Raw genomic sequence first — 21,857 nt, forward strand, 5'->3', positions numbered from 1 at the left:
TGTGATGGAGGAAGTCGCGTATTCCCAACAAAGTGCCCATTCTACCCTGCCAGCTGGCACTTGGAGAGGCCTGTCCCGGGGGGCGGGGGGACTTGGAAGTGCAAGTTCCACCGTTCTGCGTGCAGACACTTTGTCCTTCCTCTGATCACCATTCTGTAAAGGCCACTAAACTACAGATGTAAAATAATCCTTATTAAATGTCAGAGGGGTAAAACTACTAAATGCTTCTAAAAATGAAAATGTTGATGTTGCCCATAGCAACCAGAGTCAATTCTCTATTGCAAATGATGTTTTTTTTTTAAAAGCTTTAGTAAATATATTTCAGAGTGAGGATAATAGGGCTTGATTCAATGTAAGGTCATAAGCCACGCATTGCACCGATGTTTGGTACATGGCGTCAGAGCGGTGCTGCGCATGTGCAGTACGGATCCAGCGCCAGGTGACAGACCAGTAAGTAGTAGCGATGCTCTTTCCGCCAAAACCTGAATCAAGCCCATAGAGTGGACATGCGCACTGGGCAAGAGGGTAAATAGAACATCGAGGTCCACCCTCCTACCACTTTAGCAGCCCGCCTTCTCATTACATACTAAATACTGATTGGTTCTAGCTTAAATCAATCACAAGAGTGAGTAGATGGCCATGGTCTTAATGGCATTGGGTAAAGCACTTCAGCATGATCACCAACACACAGGGAATTCCATTGCAGATAACACTGGGGGTCTTCTCCACTCTGACAGCATCCCGTACCCAATCCCCTGTTATACAGAGCTTACACTCTAACACGGTCTTGGAAAGTTATCTGCATTATTTCATTAACAGTTTCTTATATAGTGCACACATATTCCACAGCGCTGTACAGAGTATAGTTGAACATTCGCATCAGTCCCTGCCCCAGTGGAGCTTACAATCTATATTCCCTACCACATGTACACGCACACACAGACATTCTAGGGTTAATTTTGTTAGGAGCCAATTGACCTACCAGTATATTTTTGGATTGTGGGAGGAAACCGGAGTACTTGGAGGAAACCCACGCAAGCATGGGGAGAATATACAAACTCCACACAGTTAGGGCCATGGTGGGAATAGAACCCATGACCTCAGTGCTGTGAGGCAGTAATGCTAACCATTACACCATGCGTACTGCCCCGTATATATAACACATGGTGGGGATAGAACCCATGACCTCAGTGCTGTGAGGCAGTAATGCTATAACCATTACACCATCCGTACTGCCCTGTATATATAACACATGGGGGGGATAGAACCCATGACCTCAGTGCTGTCAGGCAGTAATGCTAACCATTACACCATCCGTACTGCCCTGTATATATAACACATGGTGGGGATAGAATCCATGACCTCAGTGCTGTGAGACAGTAATGCTAACCATTACACCGTCCGTACTGCCCCGTATATATAACACATGGTGGGAGTAGAACCCATGACCTCAGTACTGTGAGGCAGTAATGCTAACCATTACACCGTCCATACTGCCCCGTATATATAACACATGGTGGGAATAGAACCCATGACCTCAGTGCTGTGAGGCAGTAATGCTAACCATTACACCGTCCGTACTGCCCCGTATATATAACACATGGTGGGAGTAGAACCCATGACCTCAGTACTGTGAGGCAGTAATGCTAACCATTACACCGTCCATACTGCCCCGTATATATAACACATGGTGGGAATAGAACCCATGACCTCAGTGCTGTGAGGCAGTAATGCTAACCATTACACCGTCCGTACTGCCCCGTATATATAACACATGGTGGGAGTAGAACCCATGACCTCAGTACTGTGAGGCAGTAATGCTAACCATTACACCGTCCATACTGCCCCGTATATATAACACATGGTGGGAATAGAACCCATGACCTCAGCGCTGTGAGGCAGTAATGCTAACCATTACACCGTCCGCACTGCCCCGTATATATAACACATGGTGGGAGTAGAACCCATGACCTCAGCACTGTGAGGCAGTAATGCTAACCATTACACCGTCCATACTGCCCCGTATATATAACACATGGTGGGGATAGAACCCATGACCTCAGTGCTGTCAGGCAGTAATGCTAACTACTGCCTTATCATCTGTGCTGATTCCCTCTCATAGTCCATGTGGATGGTAAAAGTTGAAAACATTGTTTAAAAAGTTTACTTCTACCATGTGTCAACCATCGCCATGCCGATGTTTTCAATAGGTCGACCATTTGGGAAGGACTTATTGGCTTTTTACTGTAGATCCACCATTGTGTCATAGTTACAAATGGAGACTCCTACACTCAGCCTACAACTGCCCAGAAACTGTGCATTATAAAGAATAGATTAATCTCCAGGGTTCCACCCTGCAAATCTGCTGTACAGCGCCCCTGAGCGCACAGCTGAGCGGAAACAGAAGCCAGTTACTTTTATTACCCTTGTATCTCTCTGCAGTGGCAACAGGATTGTCTATATAATCTACACAAATAACCTCTTCTTGTCTGCTGACAAATCACATTCCTGATAATGAGTGACGTTGTCACAAGTATATCCTATACATGTGTATACAATACAACATGGCACATCCACCTGTTATCAGGGATATATGGCAATAAACAAAGACATAGATGCACTCTGAAGCATATATATATATTATATTATATAGATCTCTCTTAGATCAAAACTATATTATACAAAACACAATGTACATAAAAAGAGAACAAGTCCTCTTATTGGCGGCAGTGCTGAAACAAGAGAGGGTGTTACCTGTAAGCCAGGCATGTCCAAACTGTGGCCCTCCAGCTGTTGCGAAACTACACATCCCAGCATGCCTTGCCAAAGTTTTAGCATTTCCGAATAGCAAAACGGTGGCAAGGCATAATGGGACTTGTAGTTTCATACCAGCTGGATGGCCGTAGTTTGGACATACCTGCTGTAAGCGCTTATAATCCATACTAGTGGTAGGTAGTGGAACCACAGATTACAGAATGCTTTGCCGCATGTTTTCACCCTAATAGCGAAACTGTGGTAGGGCATGCTGGGTTATGTAGTTCCATAGAAGTGCCGGGCGTTGCCTACCCGAATAACCAGATATATATCTTTGTACTTTGCAGAAGCGATAATTATATCATATAGGAAGTAGTTGACATATATTCTCCGATCACTCAGGGCAGACTCATTGGTGCACACCCTGGACACTTATTATAATGCACCAGACGCCACCATGTATACACTATATATATGTACTATTTGCTCAATGTCTACGTTTGTAAAGGATTGTGTTCTATGTCCACATCTCTGTTACACTGTGTGTGGAAGATGAGAGATGTAGGGGATGGAGCCGCTTAACAAACGCTATTCGCTTCAAGATATATGGAGGCAGCGATTTATCACCTAACTAGACTGGGCTTCAGGGATCCTAGAATAACACCATCCACAAGTCAAGTGGAGAAATGCAATGAGGCGTAGAATGGAGATCCTGAGGAGGGGGCATTGATCATCTCTGACCTGCTGCGAGCGTCCTGAGCAGAGGTTCCCTCTTCTCTTTAATCCTCCCTGGGAACGCAGATCACATTTGGCTGGAAGCGAAACACCCGGCTCTAGGACTAGGGCCCAGATGTAAGTTCTCAGACATGTTAACTACAGAGACCCCCCCCCCCCCCCCTTACACGCAATGCATGGCCTGTAGAGTGAGATTTGGCTAAACCTAAAAAAAACTAACGGGTACAGATGACCCAACCAGCACACAGCAATAGCTCAGGGTAACTTTAACCCAAAATAAACTCAATGGAAGTGAAATGTTAATATTACCAATTTACCAGATGATCCATCCACAGCATCCAAGCTCCAACTGCCACCAATGGAGACTAAACTGATGACGGTCAACCAATGGGCACACTGCCAAGGCCAAGCGACTATCACTGTCAATGTTCCACTTTCCTGATCGCCAACCGGTTGGCAGAGTCCTCCGACTTTTCTGATGCTCTGATTGGCTGCAGGCTGTTCCAAGTCCTCCTAAAATTCGAATGCTCCGATTGGCCCAGTCCTCATAACTTTCTAATTGGTTACGGTTCGGTCAGGTGCTCTTCGCTTTAAGTGCTCTGACGGTTTACAGGTTGTGAATAGGTGTCGTCTTAAAGGCTACGCTGTGAGGGGAGAGGAGGCACTGTGGCATCGCCCCGCTGTGAGGGGAGAGGAGGAGCTACGTTTAGGAGACAGAAGAGAGTTCACTGGAGACCAGCCCATTAATTAGCATAAAGAACCAAAATAAAAGCCAAAAACCAGCAGCCAACCAAAGCGAAAAGCCGTCTAATGGCTGGCGGGATGCGGTGATCGTGCATCTCCCAATCAGCTGAACTTTCTCGCTGCCCTCCATATAGGGCTGATGGGACGCAGGCTCTTTAAATAGAGAAACGGTCACATGACAAAGAACCTTCAGTTTACATGTGACCTTTAAAGACCATGATCCATAAAAACTACTAAATGGTTTGCAGGGTCAGGAGCGAAGGCCGTGAGGAGAATACAAATTGAGATCCGGAACTTAAAAATTCCATTAAGAGAGTGAGTGGCCATTACCATGTAGGCAATAACAGCAGGGACTAGGAACAGCACATACTGAACTCCAGGGGGGGGGAATGCCATTCTTTCTGTAAGTAAAGGTGAATGATGGGAGATATCCAGTTGTTCTGAAGGTGGGCACAGGTGTCACGTGCAAATGCACTGGGTTCGGACGTGTAAAGCAGCTAAACTAGTGCAAAGTACTGGGCTTGGGCGTCCAAATGCCCGACTGTGGGTGGATGTCAGAGCACCACCTCAGGAGGGTGCAAGTAGAAATAATGGGTGCCCACAGAACTCTTGCCCAATGTCACAATCGGATAACTCCCATCAGTTTAGATGTTTTTGGGCACTCTCCATTTCCAATTGTATTCCACCCTATGGTCTCATGTGGTCGGGTACGAGATTTCAGCGCAGGGAAGGGCGGCGGACAGAAGACTTCCCCTCAGAATCCTGACTGTCACGATCCTGACAGCTCTAGGGTCAGTATTGTAACCATCTCCCCTCACCCTCGCAGCATAACCCTATCTCCCCAATGTCATAAATTGCTTTAATTACATTTGGTGTCAAAAATAATTCCAAACAGCGAGGATTAACCCCACCAATGATTTTGTCTATTATATTCATAAGGTATAAATGTGGGTCATGGGTAACCTAAAAACATCACCCCCCCCCCCCCCAAAGTGTGCACTATGAAACTTGCAGCAAAGTCGTCAGCCAGGATGCTCTCCACCAGGAAAATGAAATCACGCACATCTGGCTCCTGTTTGTGTAGCGTGGAAACATGAACATGCTTACTAACACGGAAGGTGGGGTGGGGTATGCGGTTAACCCCGTGCTTCCTCCCAGAATTAACCATTGGTGTGCAATACTGCACCGCAGGCTCTGACAGCTAGCAGAGGTGCTGCACGAGTTGAGGATGGGGTCACAGCTGGTGGCTCCAGGCCATCCCCCTGTATTTGTGCTGGCAGATTCTCAAAGTTGCAGAGTTCTGGCCTTTGAAGTGGGGAAACCTGTTTGGAGACCTTCCGCAGATGTGATGCACCGTCACCACCGCAGAAACTGGAGGAACGGGTTTGAATGTCGTCCTCAACTTTCACTGTAGGTCCTTGTGAGTGCAAGGAACGGATTGCCAGCTGTTCAGGCGACGCGAGCTGGCGTGAAAGTGAACGATAGTGGAAGGCGCTAATCATACGGTTCTCACAGAGATTTATCAAAGCATAGAGTGAGATAAAGCTGTGCAGAATGGGTTCCAGCGCTAATATTTCCCTAATTCTACCCCCTACCATTCACTAGCCCTAGAGGAATATTCTTCTCCATTGCTAAATGAACCTCAGGGCAGATGGTGACAGCCAGGCCTGGCTTCAGTCTATGGAACAAACAAGAGATCCGTATATGACCGTGTTTGCATGGAACAAGAAGATAACGATAGAACAAAGGAAACGGTTATCAGCTGCCCATGAGATCCGCGCTGTTATCAGAGCACGGAAAGGTCATCGCTGGGGGACGTTCCGCGTGTCTGTGCCGTACACACTGATCACGGTCTCTGCCTACAAGATCATGGTGTTCTTTTATGTGAACTCTGCTTTACACCTGGAGCTAGGGTAGGCAAAAAAGGTCGACCCCGACAAGGGTCGACATGAGGAAAAAGTCAACCTGAGGTCTTTTTTTTTTAGGTTTTTGGGGCGTTAACTTTTTACATTTTCACACATGAACCCAAATTAATGTACTACTTTGCTGACGTAGTCCTTTGTGTGGACTGTACCACTTGCATCACACCGCCCGGCCAGGTCAGCACTCGCAGGCGCCACCAGCTAAGCGCTCAGGGACCCGCTGCCCGCCCCACTGCTCCCCCGGTCAGTCTGTATGCATATGCCTGTCAGGCGGGCAGGCATATGCATACAGGGAGGTCTGATGTGATCTTATGTGCTGACCGTCCGACCTACCTGATCTGATCCGCACGGGACTGCGCATCGGATCGGTTCAAATGTCACACACCTGCAATTTTGGGCCGAATTTGACCCGGTTATCGGCCCAAAGAGCCGAAATCGGATGAAATTGTCCCAAAATCTCATAGTGTATGGGGGCCTTAAGGCAACGGGCACTCCAAAAATGGGCGTCACCTTTGTGGAGACAGACATTGGAGGTACTGCCATACCTCTAGTGTCTGTCAGAGGATAACCGCGTGGCCAGCGCTACCCAGAAGCTTGGATTCTAGCAGCGCTGGCGGCCTGTTGTTTGAAAGGAACCCCATGGGAAATGAGCATGTGCCGCTTCCTCCTGACAACAAGCGTATGCAGTACCCCCCCCCCCCCCCCCCCCAGCAAATAACATATCATTTGCCCTGGCAACAAGCATGTTACACCCCACCCCCCTTCTCTGGCAATGAGTATGTAGCACTCCATCGCAACGAGCATGTATTTTCCCTAGCAATGAGCATGTAACATCCTCCCTAGGCAACGAGCATGTAATCCCACATAGCAACTAGAATGAAACCCCTGGCAACGAGCATGGCATGTATCCTCTGGCATTGAGCAATATACCTCTGACAATGAGCCATGTAGGTAAGCGGCACTTATGTGGTATAATGTGTAATGGGCATTATGGTGTGTGTTATAATGTGTAATTAGTTGTGCGCTGTCCCCATTTCTGGTATGCATGTGTGAGGGGGAATGATTTATTTTGAAGCCCATATACATAAATAAGCCTCCTTCTGTTTAGTTTGCATTGATGCCCAGTAGGCGGTGATAGACACACCCCTCCAATGGTGCACCCCCTAATAAAATGGTCTGCTCACGCCTATGCTTTAGTTACAGACCTTTCATGTTTGGGTGCTTAACACCTCAAGAAATAAATGCGACTGATATTCAGCTTTTTTTTTTTTTACATTTCTTCATGTAGATAATAGATATAGATGTCAGCTATGGTCCCACACTCTGTACCAGTCCCACAGCACACTCCTCTCACCCGGTTTCATGCAGGCCAAGTAGGTGTCGATGCTCCTCCCCCATGTACTTGAAATTCGCATATGGGAGGGGCACAGACACCTGGCTGGCCTGCAGAAAACAGAGGAGTGCAGTGCGTGACCGTTCCACCCAAGCACCCCCACCCCGGAGGACGGCACATACACAACACCTCATTGGGCACCACTGTCACAGCCTTGCTTTTATGGTCTAATTAGAAAATCAAGCAGTAACAGTGAATGGCTAAGTGCTGGGTTTCCATGCACCCTAGTCAATAAAAAGCAAACAAACTGGAAGTTTAGGGAGAGTTTCTGCTATCCACGGGGTCCTGTTGGGAGTATCATGGGATGTTTATGGCAAGGATGTCTGTACTGTAATACATGGACATCTGACGCTGCAGGCAACAAATAGGGATCTATTGCAGAGCCACAGAATTAGTGTTTCCAGAAATATGGCAGCATGCAACATGCAACTTCCAAAAGAAGAGACGAATTTTAGAAATCTTTTAAAAGTTTACAAGGACAGATTCGTTTTACAGCATTTGCGTCACTGGTTAGATTTCTCAAGTTACACAAATTGCTATACAATGAATCCATAATGGTAGATAGACACAGAGGGCCTGACGGGAGAGACCTGTGCAAGGTGGACATACTCCCACATTGTAGTGCGCAGATACGCAACGCGTGCATGCATTACTGCGTAGTGTCCTCTTCTATCCCTGCGCTGCCTATACTTGGTCCCAGAGGTCTGTCTGAAAACTGGAGTAATCCTCCTAAGTCCAGAACGGTCTCACGCTCAGCCATGTACTACCGGCAGAAGCCCCGTCACACCTACCCACCGGAGATATGCTCCGAGCTGCATACACCTGGCTCGGTGAGAATTGTGGGCTACATTTAAATCTCCTATAGAAGGTGCCTCCTAGCAATTAACCCTTTGCATAACAGAAATATTTCCACCTATTCCCTGTAATCACCATTCGGCAGATGGTATACACAAAACCTTTATGTGTGTGTGTGTACATTATAAGGTCCCGTCAGGTAGGCCGGTCTATCAGAGTTCACCATGACACAGAGACTCAATCCCAGAACAAACAGTAAAAAAGGTGCAGAGCAAACAACTGGGAACTGATAATGTGACAGCTGAGCGCAGGTGCTGGGGATCCTTGTACGGGAGCTGTGGCTGCATCAGCCGAACAAAACACATTATCTTTACCCCAACCTCCCCCCCAACGCAACAGTCTAGGGGTGGGGAACATTGGTGAAATAAAACATTGGTACGTAATCCAGAAGCAAAAACCAGAAGGAATGCTAAGCCGCACTCATAATTCGCATCTTGTGGTTGAATCAGCCAATCAGATCCCCAGGAACTAGCCACCCACACACTGAGGCACGAGGTATGCACAGCCTCGTGCCTCAGTGGGGTCACAAGCTCCTAGTGAACAGACATGCTGATATCAGCTTGATCTCACATAAAGGTTTGTGACTCGGATATTTAACGGGGTATGGGTCATTGGGTTGACCCACGAAGGGATTCCCTAGTGTCACTGACAATGCGAAGAGGTGGAGACCCCATCTACCCAGATAAACATACATTGTATCTATATTGGTGAGGAAATGACATATAGGAAGATGAATGTAATGAGACCCTGTATCTGCCCCTCTGTCCAGTCCAGCTTCCCACCCGCCTGTATATAATCCCAGCCGTGTATTTCTCAGGATACAGATGAGAGCAGAACCCGCGCTTCCCACATAATTACAGGAAACAGCCTCTATACATGAACTAAAAGTAACATATTCTATTTGTTTTTAATTAGGTGCCGGCGTGACGTCAGCAGCTTCTTCTGTGGTTGTCATTGTGAATATAAAGCTGTTCTCCACAATCAGGAGACAATAAACATTTACATGGATCAGCCACAGATTACACAGAAGATAAATGACACATATACACCAGCTCGGCACTGGGAAGCCAAGGCATTAAAGTGGACCCTCTACCTTCCCCAACCAACCTACGTGCATGCACTGGAGGAGGGGGACGGGACTGTGCATCAGTGCTACATTATTTCCTTTGAATAATTGAGCCGTTTCTTACTGCCTACTGCCATATTTCTGTGAGTGACTCTCCCTCACATCAATAAAATGCGCAGTTTACTGGCAAAGTATGTTACAATTTACCCACATATTACATTGGCAACAAATGGAAATAAATTCAAATATGGACATTTTGTTTATGAGAAGAACATGGGCGCTGCATCAGACAGATCTGACCACATCGACCTTTTGACGGTCCACCTTCCCAATGTTGACAATGCTTGTGTTGACTTTTTGGCCCTCTAGACCAGGCATGTCCAACGTTGGCCCTCCAGATGTTGTGAAACTACACATCCCAGCATGCTTTGCCACAGTTTTGCTATTAGAGAATGCTAAAACTATTGCATAGCATGCTGGGATGTGTAGTTTCACAACATCTGGAGGGCCAACGTTGGACATGCCTGCTCTAGACCTTAGGCCTGTCAACCTTTTTCATGTGTCAACAAGAGAACGCTAGTGCCAGCCATCAGAGGGCGCTGTGAGAAACAAACCTCTGCCGGAATCAGGGTCCGGGGCAGGGAGCACACCTCCACAGTGCACACGGCACACTCAGGGGGAGGAGCAATGCCGGGGGCCTTTCCGTGTCATTATCCACACCACCACTGGTTGCCTTTTGTAACCAGGTGGCATGTGAAGCGGAGAAGAGCGAGCCACCGTGCCTGAAGCTTGGCAAGCCTGTGAGGGTCTGCTTGGGACCATTCTTCTGAATTTGCTCCTCGCCCTGTCATGTGACAGGTCCTATAGTCCACTTGGAAATAGACCTATCCCAGTGCATAGGGGTTGGTGTGTGTGTGTGAAAATTATGATACTAGTTAAAAGCTCATCAAAATATCTGTCTTCACAGCTCCCTCTCTCCCTAACAAATCAAGTTTAAAACATTTAAATAATTCTGCTTTCACTTTCTGTTAAGGAGTAATTTGGTGGAGCGGCCTCTAGTGGTAGCGTTGTCAATTCCCGCCTCACACTGGACCCTAATGAATGGAAAAGCTGCATTCACATATTTGCTCCTCCCACAAAATGGCTGCCCACACGAAGCCTCGACCCATGTGACTCTCGAAAAGGTCACTCTTACAATATGGCTGCCAGCACAGTGCCTCATAACTCCGTTCCTAATGAACGGATAGGTTGCAGTTTTTTTAACCCAGGGGATTTGCACAGAGGTCAAGACAAGTAATGCAAGTAAGAACCTCTCCGCAAGAACCACTGAAAGGGACGGGGACGTCCGCCGGCACGCCGGCTTCCAGTACTCTGAAGAAAGAGGGGCTGGGGTTAATATCTCTTGGCACAACCTCCGGGAGCCACGTGTGGTCTGTGTGATAACTGATATCTCCAGCCTGCCAGTAATGTTACCATGTATGTTTCTGACAGATATCTGCAGAGGAGAAGCAGGCGGCCGGCTGGCCCATTGCTGACACCAGCTGGGGACAAACCTCAGACATACACGTTCCCCATTCCAGAATATGGCATACAAGTGACATCCCAATGTAGAAGGAGGACAACCCCCATCATCCATCACGAGGTATGAGGATCCATCGCTATCAACGGCACCATCTATAAAAGGTATTACTGATTGCATTATATATTGTATTAGATTGTAAGCTCTCCTGATCAATATACATCTGCTACAGGGTTATCTCACTGACCATGATGAGTGCGCTCTATGCAACTTCAAGAAGAAACAAATATGTGTAGGGGGTCATTGGGTCAACCACTAAAGGTCGAAAGGGCTAAGGTCAACGCCTAAAATAGGTTGACATGGTTGGAATGTCAACTAAAGCATTAGGTCAACAATGTGCAGGTTGACAGCCAAAAGATCGACATTTGTTTCTCAGTAAATGGGCCTAGTGACCGTGTCTCACAAACATGCCTCCGTGTTACATAGGGATTACTCAAATATATCTGTAACATGCCAGTCACCCAGGAACTCCTCAGCCGTCACTTCCCACTCTTCTACCAGTTCTGTGGAATACGATTTAGACACGAATTGAAAAGACATTTCAGAGACGGAACCACAACCGCCAGCAGAACCGCAGCCCATCGCCTCTGCTGCTCAGAGCGGGTACAGCCCAGACTGCGAGTTACTGATAAGCCTGGTAAGACGAAGCCTTGTTCGGAGTGTCAGCTCTGGGGAAGAGATCACTAGTGATAGGGGTGGAATTTATCCTATAGGAAAGGGTTGTTATTTCTGCACTGTACCATGATGAAGGAGAGAAGGGGGGGGGGGGGGGATATCTTACACCTTGGGGGGAAAGAATGTCAAACAAATATAGAGTAACACTATCAGCTGTCAAAATCCTCCAACACCTCTCCCCCCTCCCCATCTCTCATCTGGATATTCTCACAGAGGGTGGAATCCAGATAATGCTGCTCCTCCACCTCCAGCTCTCACTACATACAGAGAACGGCTCCCAGTGACTTCGGAAATGCTGCCAGGGTGCACAGAGGACTTATATACCGGCACATGGTCAATACGCTAAGTGACAGTGACAGGAGACTTGCAAGGGTCTGGTTCTAGCACAGGTCTGGTTTGCATATCAGTGCTGATATACAGACCACACTGTTCTAGAAGCACTACAGCAGACAGCGACACCCCAGGCAGGGAAGAGGAACTGCAATGGTTTTCAAAGATAGTGGGTGCTAGAATGATCACTAATATAATTCAGAGATCTTGGTTACATATATTTGCAAATATAAGTTCTCTCACTGGTGCGCTGCTCTGGGATTTCTGGCTTATGTTGATTTTTGGGATGCCACACCCTGCACCTAGACATAGCAATAGGCTTGGGGGCTTCCCGTATATTTGCAGATATTTGTAACCAAGATCTCAGAATTAAATGGTCAGGAAGACATAAATCTGGTTACGGATATCACAGCGTTGCTGGGGGGAGCAATGGGGTGTGCAGAACACAAGGCCGGCAGCCAAAATACACAACTGTATATGTACGTCACGGTTATGGAGTTACATGTCCAGCATTTACATGTGCAGAACAAAATACATTAATGAAGATGATAAATAGGGGTAACATAATATTTAAATATAACCTATTTAGAATCAATTTGCTTGATTGGCAGCACAATCCCATTTGGTACACCGTACAGGCGGAGGCTTCATAAGTAGGTGGGGCTTTGGAAAAAATGGGTGCTTGGGTCACACCGTGGAACCAGCTTCTTTTTTGCTCAATATTTCCAAAATGGGGGTATCCAGATGGTAAGTCGAAGTGCATATGGTCAAAAAGTCGACAAAAGCAAAGTTTTGGTTAGCATTTTTTTTTTTTACTTTTTCACACTTCAACGTCCATGTGGACACCGATTGGGAAAGGTAAAGTGCAGAGTGCAGCGGTGGCGGAGTGTGGCACCTGCTCCGAAACAAATCCAACCACGCGAGGGGACACGGTAAACTAAATAAGGGGTCCGCGTGTCGATGTGCACACCAGAAAAGTTAAACACTCATGTCGCCCCTGTCACTGTCGACCGGCTAGTACGTTTTGATCTAATTACCACACCCATATATATGAGTGAACATTCGTAACCAAGGAAACATTCAATATGGTGTCCTCGCTCTGATGTGATCTAAGACCTCGTACACACAAGTGTTCAACAACAATGCCGGTTTATAAGGAAAAACACAACACACAAACCTTGGCCAGCGTTTGGATGGTGACTACAAAAAGCCTATTGAAAGGGAATCCCTGATATTATTCCACAATCTTGTTGCTTGTGATCTTCATCTAACTAAGATGATCCAATGCAGTATATCCCACACAACACTAATACCCCATTCAGACATACTACCCGGGATTTTAGACCCGGTTCAAACCCGGGTTTTTAAAAATCCCAGGCCCATTGCAGGTGCGCAGGACCCGGGATTTTAGAGGACTAAAATCCCAGCCTTTCAGACATACGCTAGCCCCGGGATTGTGCACGTGAAAAATCCCAGGATTTTGCCGTATGTCTGAAAGGGGTATAAGATGCAGGGAGGTGAATCAGATCAGAGGTGCTAAATCTGCCTCGCTTCAAGCTTCTCCCCCAACATTGCAATAGGACAGGGAAAAAGTACAATTCTCACTCACAATCTTAAGGCGTAAACAACACCAACACATTCAACAGGCAATACACATGGAAACACCTCATGGTTTAACCTTCATGTTTTCTTCAACTGAAAACCTTGCGACATCCATGCTTAAGTCCTTTTTTATTTTTGCATGTTTTAATTGTGTTTAGTCTAAAATTGGTTGTATTGAAAGATTTAAAAGAAATCATATGAAAGCCTAATGATGCCCACACACGCACCGATCCCGGCGGTGCGATGCTATGCGATGGGGTGCGCGCTCCCGCGGCACCTCATCGCACAGTACAAAAAGTATGTGCTGCACATACTTTTTGTACTAGCTTTTTATCGCATCACATACGATACGATGCGATGCAATCTGTGCTAGTTAAGCACAGAACGCACAACGGGACCTTAAAGGTGCCCACAGACGCATCAATTATCGAATGCGTTTTCTACTTTTTAAGTACAAAACGCATCTTATGTACAATTATCGGGTGGTGTTTATGGGCTTGTGCGATGCGATGCGCGTTCCCGGGAGCCCGATATTGTATGTCTAAAAAAGTATGTGCTGCACGTACTTTTTAGACTTCATCTGTAAATTAACATTACAAACATGGGTTCATCACATCGCATCGCATGCATCCAAGTGCACATCGCATCGCAAGCTGGAAGAAAAAATTGTATAGAACCATTGTACAGTCAAAAACGCATAGCACAGTAAAATTGATGCGTCTGTGGGCACCTTAATAACTTTGTATTGTTTTTGCTAGAAAGCATTAAAACAAGGATTCTGATACATAACAAAGTTTCACATTATTATTATAACAAACAGGATAACTTTTGTTTTCATTAAAAAATTAATGGTAAAAAAAATTGGTTTAAAAAAAACAAACAGTTTAAACAAAAACAAAAAAAGCTTTTTTGTTTTAAAAAATATATATATATATTTTTCCACCCTGTATATACTCTATATTTATAAAACTCACAGCTGACCCTTCAGTTGACTTCTCCTTCAACAAAAGACTTGCGCAAGCAGCATGTCAGAAGATTACTGCCTAGGGGGAGCGTAAACGCTCAGCGACACTGAATTACATAATCTGCGTAATTTGCAAGACTCGCATTCCTGCCAAAAATACAGATCAAAGAGCAATTACAGAATAAGAGACTTTAATGACGGGCATATTTCTATAATACAGCTCTGATCCGGTTACAAAGTTATGCCGTGCGGCCTGAGACCCACCCAGGTAACTTCTACTAATATAGAGAGGGCTGGGGAGAGGTCCCTCTTATTGTTACATGGAGTAGCCCTACGATTCGCTCTATTAAAATCATTAGGGACAATTATAAAGACAGAGGAGACACCAAAATTGTCTATGTAACTAGGGAAAGTGGACCCATCATTCACAATTATGTCCTTATGAGATTGGAGAGTTATTAAAGGCTATGAGCCAGACGGCCAATCAGTACTTATAAAAGGAACCGTTGGCATTCATTATTTGTAACATGAACTATCGCTCCCAGTCAGCGACTTGTGATGTGGACTGAAATTTTCAAGCTATATGGCAGCCTGAAGCAAGCAACCGTTGAGTTATATTCTGCACTGTTTGGATATTATATGAAAGTGAAGCCTGGGTCTAGGGATTACTGCCAGACACAAAAGGGGTAAATTTACTAAAACGGGAGTTCTACTGAAGATGGGATGTTGCTTATAGCAACCGATACCCGATATAAATCCCTAATTGTTTAGCACCGTAACATCGTCTGGTGCATTCCTGATCTATCCCAGCTGCGTTATAGGACGCAAGGTCCCTGCGGATGTCTGAGACTCACACTTTTAATTCATTGCACATTCCCGGGACAGCTGCCTGTGAAATCATCACGCCTTCTAATTATGCAATATTCCTAATCTATTGATCTCCTTGTTGTGATAGATCCGGAACATAGTGTACATTAACGAGCCATTATGTCCTCATTGCAGATTGCATTTATTAAACGTAGAAATAATACATTCCATTATACTTACTGCAGGTTCCTAAGATCAACAGTGAATAAATTAGGAATTAGAATGAATTTTTAAATGTTTGCTTGTGCAAATGAGTACGAGAGCAGGAGCATTATCGGATATGATCGTTTTGTAGGCGGTTATCGGTTGAGAAAAATCATCCCCCTCCAGTCATTACCCACCTCCGTTACCATCATGAACTATAAGCAGGAAATGGATTTAGGGATGTAGAACGGCTTTACTACAACAAATGGGATCTTATACAACTGCAGTTTTTATGTCCCATGGGACAATGTGGATGAGGAGTGCATCCCAGTGAAAACTGATTTCTTTCCTTCTTTTTCTGAACAAGACAACTGCAGTTTTGCATCTATTCCCGCAGAATTATCCTGGAGTTTCTGCAATCAGAATTCCCAGGAGGAAAGTGTAGTGCCCCAGCTGAGTATCTGTCCATGGACAGACTTCCTTCTGCAGATCTACCCCCTCGCCCCCTACTGCTGACATGTAGCTAGTGCGGTCTCACAGCAGAAACCTCTGCCATGATGTTACCCTGTTATTATGTGCAGGGCCTGTGATGGAAACACAGCATATCCTGTAAGATATTGCTCCAGTGTCTGTCACTTCACTGTTTAAAACAAATGGGTGTTAGAGGGGGGGGGGCAATCTTTGCAGGGACACTGATCTGTTTCAATCTTGCTGGATATGGATATTGGAGGTAGGAGCAGATAGGGGGTGGGGTGGAGAGTTTGTGGGGTAAAAACTGTCACAGTTCAGAGTGAAAGTAAAAACGGTCACAGCTCAAAGTAGTTACTAGATATAAGTGTCTCGTGTTGGCACTCAACAACCAAGATCGGACCCAAGAATGACCCAGGTAAGGGTGCAGTGGACACTGACATTACCCAGGTTTCTGACCCAGGTAGCACTGAGAGACATTGATTGGGCCTTCTGTGACCTTCATGAGCCTAAAATGGTCATTTGTAATGCTATCCATAGGATTTTGAAGCCTCTAAAATATATCAGGTTGTTGATCACTGATCCTATTAGCAAAACAGTGGCAGTGCATTCTGGGATGTGTAGTCCCACAGCAACTGGACTGACAAACGTGGTCTACTCCTGGTGTAAAATATGCATCAAACACGCACACACAGTATATAATGTTATATTTATCACCTGTAGAAGCCGTCCCACGGGACTTGTAAGCTGAAGTTATAAAGAAATATATTTAAAGAAAGAAAATCCTCCCTTCCGGGCTGCAGGTGGAACTACTTTACTTTCTATGAAGACAATTGTCTACAGGGAGGAGGAGAAGAGGGGGGGCTACTTATACCCCCTATCACACTCAGGTCCAACCTATTGAACACTTTCAAACCCTAGAACAGGGGCTGGAAACCCCGTTCACACTGGATCTGTGTCGAATTCAGCCCTGTTAGCTACCAGGGTTGGATTCCTGGGAATAACTGAGTGCAGCATGACCACCATATGTTCTAAATAAAATGAGTCCATCAATTTACTAATGTAATCTTTTTACGCCCCCCCATGCCAGATAAAGATGTATAAAATCAACTACCAACCAGCCAGCTCCTGTCATGTGTCGTACACCGCCTGTAACATGACAGAAATGAGAGGATTGGTTGGTCTACCATGTATAGGTCAATGTGGCAGTGGTTGACATAATTTTTCCATACATTTTTTCCAGACTTTTTCCATACATTTTTTCCAGACTTTTTCCATGTTTTACCATCCACTAGAAACAGTAAAGTGGGCAGAAGCGAGGTACATGTCGCACTAGTTGGGGGTGCACGTGCTCAGGTGTCAACATTGACAACCAAAAAAGAAACATATCGCTTCGGCTGTTCAACACACAAAAATATATTGGTGCATCGTGCTGTGTACAAGCGATCCAACAACCACCTGTACACTAGCACCAGGCGGTGATTGACAGCTAAACTCTGGGGAGGAGGGTGCATGTGAATGTCAGGACAGATTGGCCAGTGAGCATGGAGAACAATGCTGGCCAATCAGACATATCGGCAGAAATATCGTACACCCTGGACATTTTTGCCCGTGAGCGATGCTATGAAAATCGCTGGCCGATAAATGTTCAATCAGCCTGTAATACAGGCCAACGTCAGTCGGCAATGATGCGGGAGCGCGCACCTGCACTCATCGCCCAGCCATACACACTAGGAGATTTTCAGCTCAAAACTGGAAAAGTACTTGGAGCTCAAAATCAACTAGTGTGTACGGACCTGATAAGGGGCCAAAATCAAGGAGAAGGCTACAATGTTATTGGACCATGATATGAACTATACAGGTCACCCCCAAATAGGAAAGAGGCATCTTGAAACATTCACAAATGTATTTTCCAAGTCTTGCTAACTTTGACACTGCAATAAGGAGGACAATAAAGTTACATACAAGCCATTGTTAACTGGTATCAGCCTTTACAGGACCCAATGGGTACCCTGCTGTGCCAAAGTAGGGCTCCTGGCAGTCTATATTGAACAACAAAGGGCACAGCCCATCCCCCCTATGGATGTAAGGCAAGAGAAAATTGCTTATGTAAGGTTTTGTCAGGGATGCGGGACAGACGTTAGTTAGAATATGGTAGAGTGCATAGAGAAATGCATCAACGCAACTGATGTTAAAAGACTGGAATCTGTCACTGTTAAAGAAAACTTTAAAAAAGCCAATAGAATCACTGACCAAATCACCACCCAGATTCCCGTAAATCAGCGAAACTCATTATACAGCCAGATACTTTTTACAGTTTGAGTACAAAAGAAACTTTAGAGGTGAAGTTCCTGACACCTCAGAGAGAGAGCGTGGTAACTGCGTCCCCAGGACACAATATCAAAGCAGTCAACTTCATTCACTTCAAAAGCGGTCCCCCAGCATGGGCCCAGCCCAGCTGTAAGGACGGCATTGAAAGGAGGGGAAATGAGAAAGGACTCTAGTGTTACAATTCCACAGCCGCAACACCAGTAATAACAGAATATATTCCCAGTCAGTGGCTGGCATACGCAGATTGCTGGGAAGAGAAAAATAATCAACACTGATATAAATCAATGTAAACAGGCAAGAGCAGAAGGCGTTCTCCACCCGGTGCCCCGTCGCTGAATTTGGAGGGGTGCGGTTGACTGGCATTGTCCGCACTATACAGAACTTACAGGTGAAGGCCCCTTTCGTCACCGCTATGAGTGCAAAGTAAAGGGGCCTACACAAGTAGGCGCCTTCATTCATGCACCCACGCATACACTTGAATGGCGAGTTTGCCCAGATCGTTATCAAGCACAGGACGAGCTGGCGGAACACAACGGACAATCGCAGCCTTTTTGAGTCACAAGTTCGAGCTGTAACCGGCACCCAGCTCATGCGGGTTTAGAATGAATCAAAAACATTTTCACTGAACGTTACCAAATACTTCCCCATCCAAAAGAATTATACTGATCCCAAACACACATAACATTGCAGATTCAAACAATGACATCAGTTTGGGAGGGGTCACCCAACCGCCCACCAGCGCCGCACGGAGCCAGATGTGAGCGGAGATAAGTTCTAGAGTCACACATAACGATACTGATCTACTGCAGGAGTACCGTCAGGTATGTAACATAGGGCAGTGTGAGAGCAGGGACGCACTCCACCCTTCCTGATATTAGTATTCTGCAGGAACTGACACTTTCCGTATGTACCACCTGTGTGAATAATGAGACCAATACAAACCTCCAAGACCATGCTGCCTGCGGTCACTACACAGACACACCACAATACACGTGTCCAAAGCCAAACAGCCAATGTTATGTTTACGTAGCTCAAGGTCACAACATGCCAGTGTCACACTGCATATCCCCGCCATACTGTAAGGACAGCACTCTCAATGCCAGACAGAACTACAGCCATATGACATGACCAGTGCTGCCTAGTACTAAGGTTTTACATGATGTTGTCCTGTGGAAAAAGACAGCTGGACCTCATGAAACACACACTCACCCAAATTATCCTCCACCCAGCATCCCTGCAGCGCCCTACGTCCCGCGCGCAGCACCCTACGTCCCGCGCGCAGCACCCCAGCAGCGCCCTACGTCCCGCGCAGCACCCCAGCAGCCCTCTCCGTCCCGCGCGCAGCACCCCAGCAGCCCTCTCCGTCCAGCATCCCTGCTGCGCCCTCTGCCCCGTATGCAGAATCCCTGCAGAACCTTCTCAGCACTGCAGCCAGAATCACTGCAGTGCCCTCTCTTAACTATACACACAATCTCTGAAGAACCCTTTTAGCCCTGTAACCTCTGTCCTGGGCCCGGTACTGTATCTACCTCTGTCCTGTGCCTGGCATCCCATCTACCCTGGTACCTCTGTCCTGCGACTGGCATCATGTCTACCCTGGTCTGGTACCTATGTCCTGCGACTGGCATCATGTCTACCCTGGTACCTCTGTCCTGCGCCTGGCATCCCATATCCCCTGGTACCTCTGTCCTGCACCCTGTATATCCTGGTACCTCTGACCAGCACCGTGTCTCCCCTGTTATCTCTGTCCAGCACCCCGTCTCCCCTTTACCTCTGTCCCCTGCCCAGAATCCTGTCTCTCCTGGTACCTCTGTCCTGCGCCCAGCACCCCGTCTCCCCTGGTACCTCTGTCCAGCACCCAGTCTCACCTGGTACCTCCGTCCTGAACCCTGTCTCTCCTGGTACCTCTGACCAGCACCCCGTCTCCCCTGGTACCTCCGTCCTGCAGCCTGTCTCTCCTGGTACCTCTGACCAGCACCGTGTCTGCCCTGGTACCTCCGTCCTTCACCCTGTCTCTCCTGGTACCTCTGACCAGCACCGTGTCTCCCCTGGTACCTCCGTCCTGCACCCTGTCTCCCCTGGTACCTCTGACCAGCACCGTGTCTGCCCTGGTATCTCTGTCCTCTGTCCAGCACCCCGTCTCCCCTGGTACCTCTGTCCAGCACCCCGTCTCCCCTGGTACCTCTGTCCAGCACCCCGTCTCCCCTGGTATCTCAGTCCTCTGTCCAGCACCCCGTCTCCCCTGGTACCTCTGTCCAGCACCCCGTCTCCCCTGGTACCTCTGTCCCCTGCCCAGAATCCTGTCTCTCTGGTACCTCTGTCCTGTACTCTGTCTCTCCTGGTATCTGTCCTGCTCCCAGTACCATCTGCCCTGCACCCATATTACCTGAGCACCCCCTCAGCACTGCATCCAGAACCACTGCAGCCCTCGCATCATGCTGCACCCAGCACCCTGTCACCATCACTGCAGCTCCAACATCATGCTGCGCCCTGCACCGCTCACCCCTGCAGCATCCTCGCCGCACTGCTCCCTCCACATCCCTCACCCAGAGGGTAGCCAGCACTCACACTGCACGTGTGCCCCTCACACACAGGGTAGCCAGCACTCACTGCACCAGCAGCAGAGCACCCCCACCTGTAAGTCTCCCAGCGGCCCGCAGGCCTCCAGCCTGCGTGAGTGAGAGAACCCCCATCTCCCCCCCCCCCCGGGCGGGCAGCTCACCATGGATGATCCGTCTCTCCGCTCTCCTCAGCCGCACTGCCACTGACCGAGCAGCCTGAGCCGCAGCCACGCCCCCTCAACGTCACAGCGCGGGGAGTAACGGGAGAAACAGTGCGGCTCCGTCATTGGCCAGCGAGCGTCCAATCCCAGAACACTGTCACGTGGACTACACCTCCCAAAATACACTACATCGTATAAGGGCGGGGTCACCGACGCACAACGCCCCCTAGTCTCACGCCTCTCACACCTGGGGGTTCACCCCTTCCCTGCCCACTGTCCAGTGCCCAGTGCCAGGCTCGCAGCTCATGCCTCTTCCCTGCTCTGCATCATACCTCACCTCACCCCTTCCTTACAGCTCACCTCTTCCCTGCATCATACCTCATGCCTCTTCTCTGCTTCTCACACCTCATGCTTCCTCTCTGCTCACACATCTCACCTTACCTGCCTCACCCCTTCCCTGCTCACACATCTCACCTTCCCTGCCGCATACCTCACCCCTTCCCTGCTCCACATCTCACCTTCCCTGCCTCATACCTCACCCCTTCCCTGCCTCATACCTCACCCCTTCCCTGCTCACACAACTCACCTTCCCTGCCTCATACCTCACCCCTTCCCTGCTCCACATCTCACCTTCCCTGCCTCATACCTCACCCCTTCCCTGCCTCATACCTCACCCCTTCCCTGCTCACACATCTCACCTTCCCTG

General features: G+C 47.4%; 1 protein-coding gene across 3 annotated transcripts in view; it reads right to left on the bottom strand.

Moving 5' to 3' along the window:
* The window catches only part of ADD3 (adducin 3), a 69,905-nt gene extending 48,678 nt beyond the window's left edge, over positions 1-21,227 (bottom strand). For 2 of the 3 annotated variants that reach the window (XM_083149851.1, XM_083149849.1), the window contains exon 1: positions 21,152-21,227. The gene's annotated coding sequence lies outside the window, so the exon portion shown is untranslated. The remainder of the gene's footprint in view (positions 1-21,151) is intronic. The other variant, XM_083149850.1, reaches the window with a different exon arrangement.
* Between the last annotated feature and the right edge of the window lie 630 nt (positions 21,228-21,857).

This window comes from Crinia signifera, chromosome 6 (assembly GCF_055691185.1).
Source record: "Crinia signifera chromosome 6, ASM5569118v1, whole genome shotgun sequence".
In the NCBI taxonomy this organism is placed as follows: domain Eukaryota; kingdom Metazoa; phylum Chordata; class Amphibia; order Anura; family Myobatrachidae; genus Crinia; species Crinia signifera.